At 40.2% G+C, this 13,134-nt stretch overlaps 1 long non-coding RNA gene across 1 annotated transcript; it reads right to left on the bottom strand.

Annotated features, from left to right (window-relative positions):
- Positions 1-689: 689 nt before the first annotated feature.
- On the bottom strand, positions 690-13,062 carry LOC118148834 (uncharacterized). Its single transcript, XR_004735831.3, has 3 exons — positions 12,951-13,062; positions 9,395-9,577; positions 690-7,655 (listed from the first exon to the last, which is right to left on the bottom strand). It is a non-coding gene; the product is annotated as an uncharacterized LOC118148834 (long non-coding RNA).
- Between the last annotated feature and the right edge of the window lie 72 nt (positions 13,063-13,134).

Genomic DNA, 13,134 nt, shown 5'->3' with positions numbered 1-13,134 from the left:
GTGCATGCACAGAGGTACACATATATGCACACATGTACACAGATACATGCTTATTCATAGACAAGTCTGGGCTGTTGGAAAGAAAAGATGAATTTCAGTGTTTCAATTAGTACTTCTCAGTACATTGAGGATTTTTTCCTTTATATGTCCATGAACAGATTGTATTGCTTAAAATAGCAATATTGCTTAAAATAGAACCAAGAAACTATACTTCTATGTCAGTGAGAAAACACTAGATCAGTGATTCCCATTTGCTTTCACATTTCATGGAATGCATAGAAGAAAGTAATACTTAAGGCCCCCTGAGATGGAGTTGCTGGAGACCTGTTGGACTTGGGACTTGGAGTTCCCCAGTAGACTGGGAGCTAGAGGAGAGCCGCTTTTGTTCACACTTGTGACTTACTCTTAGCTTGTAGAAATTTGCAGTTGGAGTATGGGGAAAGAAAAGGGGAATTCGTTTCAGGACCTTAGGCACTGTTGGTGGAGCCTCTATGCACAGAGCAGTGGGAGAACACATGCATGGCCTATTTTGTGTTTTCTTTTGGAAAGTAGGAAATGTGGTCTTTTTTTAAATGGCATTTTATGGGTCCAGATTCTGTGACTGACACAAACAAGACACTGGTTTTAACCAAAATATTCAGCTCTAAAATGGTAATATTTTACCTGATCAGATGCTTGTTATATAGCTGTTTTTTTGGTGTATAGATTATACTCAGCAGAGTTTTTCATTCCATAATAAAGTTAGAGTGGGCTTGGCTTTGGCTTTCCAAGTAGATTGCTAAATTGATGCATGATTACAGTAGGATAAATGGGTCTGTCCACACATGAGCAGACAGCATCTATCTGTTGCTGGTTTAGTGACTGAATTTTCATTCAAGGGAAGTTATACTTAGAAAAGGAAATATATAGCAACATTTAGAATGTCTGCTATTCCAGGCTCTGGCAAGTGTTTTCTTATAAAATGTTTACAAATCATTTATTTTGAAATAAAACATAAATATTTTCCAAATCAACCAACCAACAAACAGAACAAAATCAGTGAATTTAGGAGTATTGCATGTGCTTGTGTTGTCTGTGCCATACCAATAGGCTTCCAGCCAGTTGGTGGGGAATGGGCAACAGGAATCTGTAATTTAGCCTACTCTCTGCTTCTCAAATGTGTGCAAGGATGCAGAAGGGCATTAGCTCAGATGTGGCCCAGGAACCCAATGCAGTAACTGTGGGAAAATTACTTGGCATCAAAAAAAGTGTGATAAGTGAAAAAAAGACCACAAATGCTTTGCAGCTCATCCTCTCTAGAGTTAAGTCCACTTCCCACGTTTAAAATCTAGGCTGGCCTTGTGATTTGTTTGATCAATAAAATGTGGGAGAAGTGATATTGGGGGAGTTACCTGACTAAACCCCAAGAGCCTTGGAACATCTGATCTCTCCCTTTTGGAATGCAGATGCTATGTAAAACAACATGCACAGAGGGTGGTCTAGTAGCAAGCCAGCAGCAATCTTTAGGCATGTTAGTTGAAACCATCTTGGCTTATCCTGACACAGCCGGACCACCAGATAGCTCCAATCACCGTAGTCATCTGGCAAGACTAGCAGAACTGTACAGATGAGTCCAGCCCAAGTAACCGACTGAATTGTGAGCCAATAAATGGTTGTTGTTTTAAGACACTACATTTTAGGGGTAGTTTGCCTCCTACTAATAAAAAGCCCCCACCTGAAACAGATATGTAGTGTGAGATTAATCAATTAGGGTTTATAGATTATAACTCTCCTCCTTCCTAATTCTGACAACTTCAGCAAGCTGTTAATCTTAGTTTTCTTCTCTGTCAGACAAGAGAAAAAAATAAAAGGCATCCAAAGAAAGAAAAAAAGTCAAATTATCTTTCTTCATGGACAATATGATTCTTTACATAGAAAACCCTAAAGATTCTGCCAAAGTACTTTTAGACCTAATAAACAACTTCAGTAAAGTTTTGGATATAAAATTGATGTATAAAAGTCACTAGCATTTCTATACACTAGTGACATTCAATCTGAAAAGCAAATCAATAATGAAATCCCATTTACAATAGCCATAAAAGATTAAAATATTAACCAAGGAGGTAAAAGGTCTTTACAAGGAAAACTATAAAACACTGCTGAAAATAATCATAGACAATGTAAACAAATGGAAAAAACATTTCATGCTCATAAATTATAAGAATAAACATTTTTAAAATTACAATACTGCCTAAAGCAATATACAGATTTGATGCAATTTCTATCAAATTATCATCATTATTTTTTTTACAGAATTAGAAAAAACTATTCTAAAATTTATGTGGAACCAAAAGAGAACCCAAATAGCCAAACCAGTCCTAAGCAAAAACCAACTAACCAAACAAAAGACAGAGCTGGAGACATCAAATTAACCAACTTCAAACTATACTACAAGGCTGTAAAAATCAAAACAGCATGGTACTGGTACAAAAGCAGAAACATAGACAAGTGGAACAGAATGGAGAACCCAAAAATGAAGCTGCACACCCACAACCAAGGGATCTTTAACAAAACAAACAATGGGGAAAGAACTCTCTTAATAAATGATGCTGAGAAAAATCATTAATCCTATGCAGAAAAATAAAACTGAACCCTTACTTCTCATGATATATAAAAATTAATTCAAGATGGACTAAAGAATTAAATATAAGATCTCAAACCATAAATATCCTATAAGAAAAGTGAGAAAATACTCTTCTCAACATTGGATTAGAGAGTTTATGACTAAGTCCTCAAAAGCAAATGCAATGAAAACAAAAATTGACAAGTGAGACCTAATTAAACTAAAGAGCTCCTGCACAGCAAAAGAACTATCAGCAGAGTAAACAGACTACCTATAGAATGGGAGAAAATATTAGCAAAGTATGCATCTGACAAAGGACAAATATCCAGAATTTATAAGAAACTTAAACAAATAAGAAAAAAAAATAACCTCTTTCAAAAGTAGGCAAAGGACATGAACACATATCTCTCAGAAGACATACAAATGGCCAAAAACATTAAAAAAATGGTCAACATCACTAATAATCAGTGAGATACACATCAAAACCACAAGGAGATACTATCTTACATTAATCGCAATGGCTACATTCAAAAGAAAAATAAAAGCAGATGTTGACAAGGATGCAAAGAAAAGGAATACTTACACCTCCTGGTGGGAATGTTAATTCAGCCACTGTAAAAAGCAGTTTGGACATTTCTCAAATAAGCAAAAATAGAATTACCATTTATGCCAGCAATTCCATTACTGGGTGTATACTCAAAGACAATAAATCATCTACCAAAAAGATACCTATATTTGTATGTTTATCACAACACTATTTATAATAGCAAAGACATAAAATCAACCTAGGTGCTCATCAGTGGTGGATTAGATAAAGAAAATGTGTGACATATACACCATGGAATGCTACACAAGCATTAAAAAGAATGAGAGCATGTTCTTTGCAGCAACATGAATGCAGCTGAAGGCCATTATCCTAAGTGAATTAATACGGAAATAGACAACCCAGGACTATCTAATCTCACTTATAAGTGGGAGGTAATCATTGGGTACACAGACATAAAGATGGTGCAATAGACACTGAGGACTCCAAAAGTAGAAGGGAGAAAGATGGTCAAAGGCTGAAAATCTACGTCTTGAGTACTGCAGTCACAATTTGGGTGATGGAATCAGCAGAATCCCAAGACTCAACATCACACAATATACTCAAGTGATAAACCAGCACATGTACTCCCTGAATTTAAAATTAAAAAAAAAAGTATTTTCTATATAATTTTGATAACAGTAGCAACAATGAAGGGTATTTGTGAGAATTAAATGAAAACATATATCTAAAGTTTTCAATGCTTGGGAATATACAAAACATTAAAGAACGTTGATTTTAGACAAAAAAAAGATTGTAGTTTTATCTTATATATTACATCATATTGAACATAGCATCTTTCCATTAAATGCATTTTAAAAGTAACACTAGCAGAGCAAGAGGAACGGTTTTATTCAAATATTAATTGATGGTTCTTACAGATTGGAAAATGATACTTTCTCATTTGAATCATTAATATTTAATGGAAAATCTAACTATCAAGCACTGAAATATTAAGTTAAAGAGACATGGTTTTATCAGTAATACAACTGATACTCATATAGCAAATGTTGAAAATAAAATCTTATTTAAAAACCTCATATCGGCAGAGGTTGTGGTGAGCCGAGATCATGCCATTGTACTCCAGCCTGGGAAACAAGAGTGAAACTCCGTCTCAAAAAAAAAAAAAAAAAAAAAAAATCTCATATAATTTAGTCAGCTATCACAATGGTAGTTTCATTTTTCCAAGTACTTGTCTTCATGACTACTCAGAGTATCAGCGAGTTACCTAGAAAGAAAAACTTTAATACTGCTGTATTTCCAAGACTCAAACTTAGAAGCTCAACCTCCTTCTCCAATCCCTCTCAATTCTTCCTCTTGTTGAATGTCATATTCAATCTCATGACTAGAGGGTCTTTATTCCTAACTCTCCTTGCTTTCCTATCCTATAAATCTTTTCAGATTTGTGTTAGACCTTTTTTCTTGCCTGGCCATGGTGCTCAGCCATTTTCTCTTTCTATGTTCAGTGTTCCTAACCACGGCAGAAAAAGCCCATGAACTAGCACAGGTGGAATAAAGGACAAATGGTTGGTTGTAGGCACTGGAGTTTGAAGAATCAGAGCTGGCAAGGAGATTCCAACCCATGGCACTAAACAGGGTGCTAATATACTGAGGGAAGATACACTATGGTTAAATTAACTCTTATTTTAGTAATATTGTCCTCTAGTGATTGTACAAGAGATGGAAATTCATCAGTTTAACAATTCTATATCCAGCATGCTCTGGACTACTCACAGTCATTTTTTTCCAGTGAATACCAGGGCTATATCTGTTACATTACTGGTCACTGATGTGATTTTGGGCTAGGCACTTAATCTCTCTCCACCTCAGTTTTCTTATTAGTAGAATAAGAATATGGTGAATATTCCATAGATGGTCACCATTAATTCCTTTCTGTCCTGAACATATATGCTGTTCCACCCATTGAGACATAAAATCTATCTCCTATTTTCCTTGTCCTAGAATCTGGGCTGGGCTGTGAATTGCTTTGATCAGGAGTAAACACATGGGGCCCAGGGGAAAATAAAAATGTAAGACCCCTTGTTCAAAGATGATTAAGAATTTCAAGATGAAAACAGTGCAACAAACATAAGGTCTTTCTATGCACAAGATTTTGTGCAACTATACAGATCATATGTCTATGAAGCTGCCCTTGGCTTGACACGTGGAATGCAGTGAAAGTTACACTGTATTTGTTCTAGGCAGCTTGCCTTAATTGTTGAATAAGCATAATAATTTATAGGGCTATTATACACAATGAGCATAAATGAAAACTTTTGATGAAAATTGCTGTGTATTTAAATTCTTTAAAATTTTGCTTAAGCTAACTTAAAAATGTCAAAACATTTTAGGGAAAAGTAGAAGACATATTAGGAGAGGTACTTTCTAGTTCAACACAGCTTCCAGGAAAAGAGCCATAAGAGAAAAGAACTATGTGTGAGCAACAACTTTTCTAATTCTTTACTGCAGTTACTGATATGGGGTAAGGAGGATTAACAGAATTCAATCCAAGATCATATTCTAGATTTATAGAATGTACTAATTAAACTATTCTGCTAATCATGGCATACCGCAAATTGTCTGATGTGAAAGATTAATGGTATTAGAAATAAATGGAATTTAACAATCTTATTATTATGATTAATTATAGATGAGTCAAAGTTATATAAAAGGATTTATGGAACCAATTCTGGCTACAGTTTTAGTAGGCTGGTTCAAAATTACAAATCATCACACTGGAAGAGATTTGAATCAGTGATAGGGGTGGAAAGTTATTTTAGAAGATTTTTTTTAAGATGTCCAAATGAGGTAAGAGCCAAGAGGAATTTGCTGATTCAATCATGCACATTCTGTATCTTGAAGGTCTACCAGGTGGAAACTGCTGTGCTTGGAACTGAGCAAAACTGGCATAGGAAGGGGATACAGACAGTTTCTTCACTTCAAATTGTCATAGTTTGATACAAAGAAGTCCTGGCAAAATTAGAGCTCAATACATCTCAGCCAAGAAAGCATGCTTATAGGGTGCCCACTTGGTGACAACATGTGCATGTGCGCACGCGCGAGTGCACTCTCTCTCTCCGCACCCCCTACCCAGTACTAAATCCCTTGGGTTGAATAGAGGGAACCCTAGTTCATGGATTTGGACCTTTGAGAATTGTTTCAGTTCCTGCTGGAAATGAATCAGAGAAGTTGCATGTTTAATCAAATCAGAGATTTCTTATCTAGCAGGAAATAATTGGTGAGAAAATATCATTTCAAAGGGACTGAAATCCAGCTTTGAAGGAGTGTTTCTAAGACATAGTAGGGCCATGGAAAGAAGGATGAGTCTCTTGAGACAGTTTTCTAAGGTGGCTTTTGATAATATCAGTTGTCTTTTCTACCCTTCCCAAGGACTGCAGACTCTAAGCACAATTAAGATGATATTGTATGCCCAGTGCCTTTGAGACCCTGGGGACAACTGCCTGGAATGAGGGATCATTATCACTCTTGACATACTTAGGGAGTCCAAAGCAAGGACTTATTTCATTAATTAGTAGTTTTATCACTTCAGAGCCTTTCTCTGTCTGACATGGAAATGGTTCTCCCCAGTTAGTGAAGGTATCTACCAATACCAGGAGGTACTGGATGCCCCTTATCTCTGGCATATGGGTGAAATCCATTTGCCATTCTTTTTACAGGTGGCCACTCATTCTTTGGGTTCTGGAGAAGAGAAGATAAGCTACCAGTTGAAGGAATTATTATTATTATTATTATTATTTTGAGACAGAGCTTCGCTCTTGTTTCCCAGGCTGCAGTGCAATGGCGCGACCTCAGCTCACCGCAACCTCCGCCTCCTGGGTTCAGGCAATTCTCCCACCTCAGCCTCCCGAGCAGCTGGGACCACAGGCACACGCCATCATGCCCAGCTATATATATTTTTATTTTTAGTAGAGATGGGGTTTCACCATGTTGACCAGGATGGTCTCGATCTCCTGGCCTCGTGGTCCACCTGCCTCGGCCTCCCAAAGTGCTGAGATTACAGGCTTGAGCCACTGTGCCCGGCCAGGAATTATTTTTAAGGCAAGTTTCAGAAGCATTAACATCCTGTTTTATGATTTTTAGCAGATTTTTACCTGAGAACAACCTTTGAGACAATTGACAGTCTTTATCTTTTCCTAGGTGGGAGGCTTGGTGAAGAATTTTAAGGACTTTCATTGGCTGGAATCTGATAGATGAAGTTTGCCATCCTCCAGTTGAGGCCACCCTAAGGGCTGAACATGTATTTCTGAGAGGTGGCCCATTCTACTTCTTTTGGAAAATATTGAGGTTTTATTTCTCTTATGGAACACCCTCCAGACCAGAAGAGCCTCAAGTGGATCAGAAATCTGGGGCTTCTTGCTGCCAATTTAGCTGCTTGATCTGTCAATTGATTTCCCTTGGCTATTTCATTCATCCACTTTTGGTGGTTTTACAATGCATTACTGCCACTTCCTGTGGAATAAAAAATGAGGATAGTAGGCTGTTAATTTCCTGATAGTATTTAATGGGAGACCCATTAGCTGTGAGGAAGTCCCTCTCTTTCCAGATAGTGGTATGGGCAAGACTAGGAAAGCATACTTAGAATACAGGTTAACTGCTCTCCCTTTGTTTAGTTCAAGCACCCTGGTGAGGACAATTAGCTCAGCTCTTTGAGCACTTGTGCCTAAGGAGAGAGTCCTGCTCTCAATGGTGTCATTCAGGGTGACTACTACATACCCTGCCTTATGAATCCCTTGTTCTACAAAAGAACTTTGTTCATAAAGAGAGTCCAGTCTGGGTCTTCTCAGTGGGGTTCTTTGAGGTCCTCTCTAGATACATAGGTTTCCACTACTATCTGTTCACAGTCATGTTCAGGCTTCTCAGCATCCTCTGGGAGGAAGGTGGCTGGGTTCAGGGAAAGACAGCTCCTTAACTGGACTGTAGATCCCTTCAACAGCAGAGCTTGAGATTTGAGGAGGCAGTTGTCTGTTAGCCAGATACTCTCCTTAGAATGCATCAGTCCTGCCACATTATGTGTGGTAACCATGGTTAAGTCATTCCCCATGGTTAACTGATTAGCCTCTGGCACCAGCAAAGTTACTGCTGCAAATGCCTGGAGGCAAGCCAGCCATCTTTTAGACACCAAATCAAGCTCCTTGCTTAGGTAGTCTACAGGCTTGTGATGGGTGATGGTTAATATTGAGTGTCAACTTGATTGGATTGAAGAATGCAAAGTATTGTTCCTGGGTGTGTCTGTAAGGGTGTTGCCAAAGGAGATTTAACATTTGAGTCAGTGGACTGGGAGAGGCAGACCCAACCATCAATCTGGGTAGGTGCCATCTAATCAGCTGCCAGTGTGGCTAGAATAAAGCAGGCAGGAGAAGATGGAGAGCAGACTTGCTGAGTCTTCTAGCCTTCATCTTTCTGCCATGCCAGATGCTTCCTGCCTGCCCTCAAATATCAGACTCCAAGTTCTTCTTCAGCTTTTGGGCTCTTGGACTTACACAAGTGGTTTCCACAGGCTCCTGGGGCCTTGGCTACAGACTGAAGGCGGCACTGTAGGCTTCCCTACTTTTGAGGATCTGGGACTTGGACTGATCTACCACTGGCTTCCTTGCTTCTGAACGTACAGATGGCCTATCATGTGACTATTTACCTTATGATAGTGTAATTCAATTATCCTCAATAAACTCCCTTTTATATATACATCTATTCTATTAGTTCTGTCCCTCTAGAGAACACTGACTAATAGGGTTGCTGGGTTCAACCTCAGGGCTAGGTTAGAACTCTCAGAGCCATTCCCTTTTTTTCTAATACATAAAGATTGAATGTATGTCTATTGGAAGACCAAGTGCTGGTGACTCAAGTAGGGCTTGTATCAATTGGTCAAAGGCCCTTTTAGCCTCTAGTTCCAAAATTAGAGAGTGAGTCTTAACAGTCTAAATTTCCTTTACTAGGTGATATAAGGGACAAGTTATCTCACTGTACCTAGGTATCCATAATCTACAGAACTGTGAAATGCCCAAGAATCCCCTTAGTTGTTTGAGGATTTGGGCAAGGAGAAAGGAGGAGATGGGCTTAATCCTTTCTTCACTCAGCACCCTGGTTTCCTCTCACAAGACTAGACCTAGGTATTTCACTGAAATCTGAGAGCTGAGCCTTAGGTATTGAGACCTTATATCCACTGTTAACCAGAAAATTAAGAGACTTACTGCCTTCCTGAGAGATATAGTCAGTTGGGGCACACAGGAGAATGTCATCTACATGTTGTAAAACTTTAAGCTGAGGATGAAGGAACTCAGAGAGATCCCTTGATAATTCCTGCCCAAACAGGTGGGGGCTGTCTCCTGAGGTAATATCCTCCAGGCCAGTTGGGTGGTCTGGCTGGAGTGATCCTGAAATGCAAACAAATATTGTGAGTCAGAATATAGCAATATGCAGAAAAAGGCATCCTTTAGGTCCATGATGGTGAACCATTTAGATTCCTCAGGTATTTGAGTTAGCAAGGTATAAGAAGTGGGAACCACCAGAGGAGTTAGAACCAGAGCCTCATTAATGAGCTGGAAGTCCTGGAGCAGTCTCCATTCCCTGTTGGGTTTCTGTACCCCCAATATAAAGGTATTACAAGGGTTGTTGCAGGGTTTAAGGAGGCCCTGCATCCTCAAGTTAAAATGGTGGCATCTACCCTTTTCTTAGCTTCTGGTTTTAGGGTAAATTGTCTCTCACTAGGGAAATAAGTCGGATTCTTAAGATGGATCCAGACTGGTACAGTGGTTGTTGTTTGGCCAATTTTCCCTTGAGTTGCCCAAATTTCTGGATTATCAGTCCCCACTAGGGGGAGATAAATAATCTGTCCTGGGTCCATAAGGATTGTGATTCCTATATGAGCTAAAATATCCCTGCCTAGCAGAGGCTTTGGGCTTTCAGGCATGATTTAAAAGGCAAGGGTAAACAACAGGTCTTCACAACTAAAACTAAAGGGTTGGGAAAAAATATCAGATTAAACACTTTCCTGAAATATCCCTCATGGTCATGCTAAGAAAGGAGGGGAGGCTTGGATTGGAGAGGAAAACAGGAATAGTGGCTCTGGTATCCAGGAGGAAGTTCACCTTCCTCTGTGTAACCTTCAGAATCACCTGAAGCTCCTGGGTGGTAATGGCAGTCTGAGTCATCAGAGCTGGGAGAGGAGCCCTGGAACTCATCAGTTCTGCTGGTCCATTTGGGAGACTGGCTCTGGACCTGGTGACCTGTGTCTCTAGGGACAGTCTGTGTTCCAGTGGTGCCCTTGGCAGACTGCACAGGGTTCAGGTGGCTTCCTCATGTTGCTTAGGCAGTCTTTCTTAAAGTGCTCTGGCTTGCCACATTTGTAGCAGTTAATAGGTGCCTCTTGGGTATTCTGGGATGTGTAAGCCTGCAAAGCAGCCATTAGACCCTCTGCCTTTATCTTGTGCCTCCTCTATTTCTCTTGAACCTTCTCCAGATCCCTAATGTGAATGACTGAGGTGGCCACTTTCAGGAGGTCCTCTAAAGTACTATCTGGCCCATGGCCTGTTTCTGAAGCTTCCTCGTGTTATCAGAGGCCACCTGAGTAAACTTATCCTTTAGGGTTATCTATCCCTCAACTGAATCAGGGGATAAAGGAGTATCCTTTATCAAGGCCTCTCTTAGCCAGCAGGCTTCTAATATGATCCCCGGTCTATCATGGATAGTTTGAAGTAATTTAGAGGCTTAGTTCTAGTCCTTCATAAGCCCTCCAATATGTGCATCTAAAAGTGTTTCCTCCTCCATTCTCCCATGTCATCATTGGGGTCTCATTTAGGGTCCTCCAGTGATACTGCTGTTTTTCCAATTGAATAATGCTCTTACCCTTCCTTGGCTCTATATGAGATACAAAGGTTATCTCCAAACTTCTCTGCCACTTTCAGGGCTGCCTGTTTCTCAGCCATAGTCAACAGTTGAATTTAAAAGTACAGATCATTTTTCCAGAGGTGTTCAAATACTTGGGTTGAGTTCTGGAAGACCTCTATATAACTGTCAGGGTCATCAGAAACCTTACCAAGACCCCTCTTAATTTGTCTTAAGTCCTGTAGCAAAAGGGGGACCTGTACCTTAATGGGGCCACATTCACAAGGCATCTTTTATGGGGGCATGAGTGAGGCTGGGGCCTTCCTAAAATGAGAATTTCTAGGATGAGACAAGCTTGAGAGAGACCCTGGGTAGACAGAACAGGAAGGACCAGGAGGATCAGGATCAGAGGGAGCTTATTTCCCCACTGGAGGCACCTCAGAGGTTTGCTGCCCTAGTCTCTTAGGATAGTCCTTTGCAGACTCTCCTGAGATTATCACTAGGAGAACTGGATCAATCCTACAATGTTGGAAGAGGTCCTGATTATCCTACAAGGCAACAAAATCTTGCACATAGGACACTGGACCATTTGTCCTTGTGTTTGTAGAACAGATAGAGCTGCAGGATAGTATTAAAATTGTTACTTCTCCAGAGGCCAAGCTTCTCCATCTGCAGATTATAACCTGGCCAAGCCATTGTACAAAGGAATGTAAGGCATTGTTTCTTCAGAGTCTGAGGGTCAAAAGTGTCCCAGTGATTCAGGATGCCCTTGAGCAGAGTGCAGGCTGAGGATAAATTGCTACCCATCTGAAAAGATAGAAGGAAGAAAAGGTATCCCTTAATCTTGCCCTTCCTCATCTTGAATTTGAGGCATCCTCCAAATCCATTACCTGGTACTGGCACCATGGGTGAGCTCATGGGGCTTCTGCCATGAATGTGAGCATGACCACTACCCATGAAGTGGGAAGGCCTAGTCAGCAGGGATAGTCATGCTTACCTGCACTGTGCCATAGCCTTCCACTGTTGACTGCCTCTGGGTCCCTCAGATATAGTTTTCCTTTTAGGGATTCAAATTGAAGCTTGGAAAATACACTGGAGTAATGCTAAGTCACCTTAGCTGTGGGACCAGATCTTCCTCAAACAAAGAAAGTGAATCCCTGGAATTAGGGACCTGGCCTGATAAAATGCCTCCCCAGAGGAAAAAAATTAATCCCTCACATTTAAAGTCTCCCTGTATTCACAGGATTATGTTGACACCTGACATGTTGGAACAAAAAAAAAATGCAAAGGAGGGAAGGTGTCTGGGGAAAAAGTCTCTTGTACTGTACTAATGGGATTTTTCAACAGGGGAAAGAAAACTCTCTTAATTATTACATCCCTGTTTCTATGAATAGACAGAAACATTGTTCTGGTTTACTGTCCTGATGACTAAGCCAAGTATTCATTCTACCCAGTAAAATTATCCCTTTGGGTTGCAAAAACACCTGCAACATTGTGTATAAAAAATGGATAGCAGCCAAAAGAATCTCAAAAGAAAGAAAATGTGATAAGTAAGACTAGAAATCTTGGTCCAACACCTGAATGAGCTCTCAGGGATTGCAGCTGGTCCAGGAGCTCTCAGGTAATGCTGAGGTGTGACCTTAGCCAAATACCTTTAGTATCCCCAGGATGTTATTCTGATCCCATGAAATGGCTAGACATCTGTGTAGGGAAACTGAATTTGAACAAAGCCAACATTCCCAACATCTGAGGGTGGAGGGTTCCTTCCCAGAAAGCCTGTCTTCTGAGTCTTGCAGACCAGCAGCTGTGCTATCCACTTTTAACTGGCTGACAGAGGTCTGGTGTTTTATCTGTTTTTGGAAAAAATCTGAGGACGATAACCTCGGAATGAAACTAAAGTGTCATAGTTCCACTCTTACTCACCCTTCCGAAGATCCTGAAGGAGCCCCTAGAAATGTTGTGGCTTTTTCACTCCGGTAGTTCAGCAAGTGGAAGGGAGAGGCACCCACCGGCCTCTTTGCTTCTGTAGCTTGGCAAGCGGGAGGGAGTGTTACAGTTCTTTTATTCCCACCACCTGCAGCTTGGCAAGTGGGAGGGAGTGTTACAG

This window comes from Callithrix jacchus, chromosome 17 (assembly GCF_049354715.1).
Source record: "Callithrix jacchus isolate 240 chromosome 17, calJac240_pri, whole genome shotgun sequence".
Taxonomy (NCBI): domain Eukaryota; kingdom Metazoa; phylum Chordata; class Mammalia; order Primates; family Cebidae; genus Callithrix; species Callithrix jacchus.
Note: the sequence above shows the minus strand (reverse complement) of the source record. Positions and strands in the feature narration are given on the sequence as shown.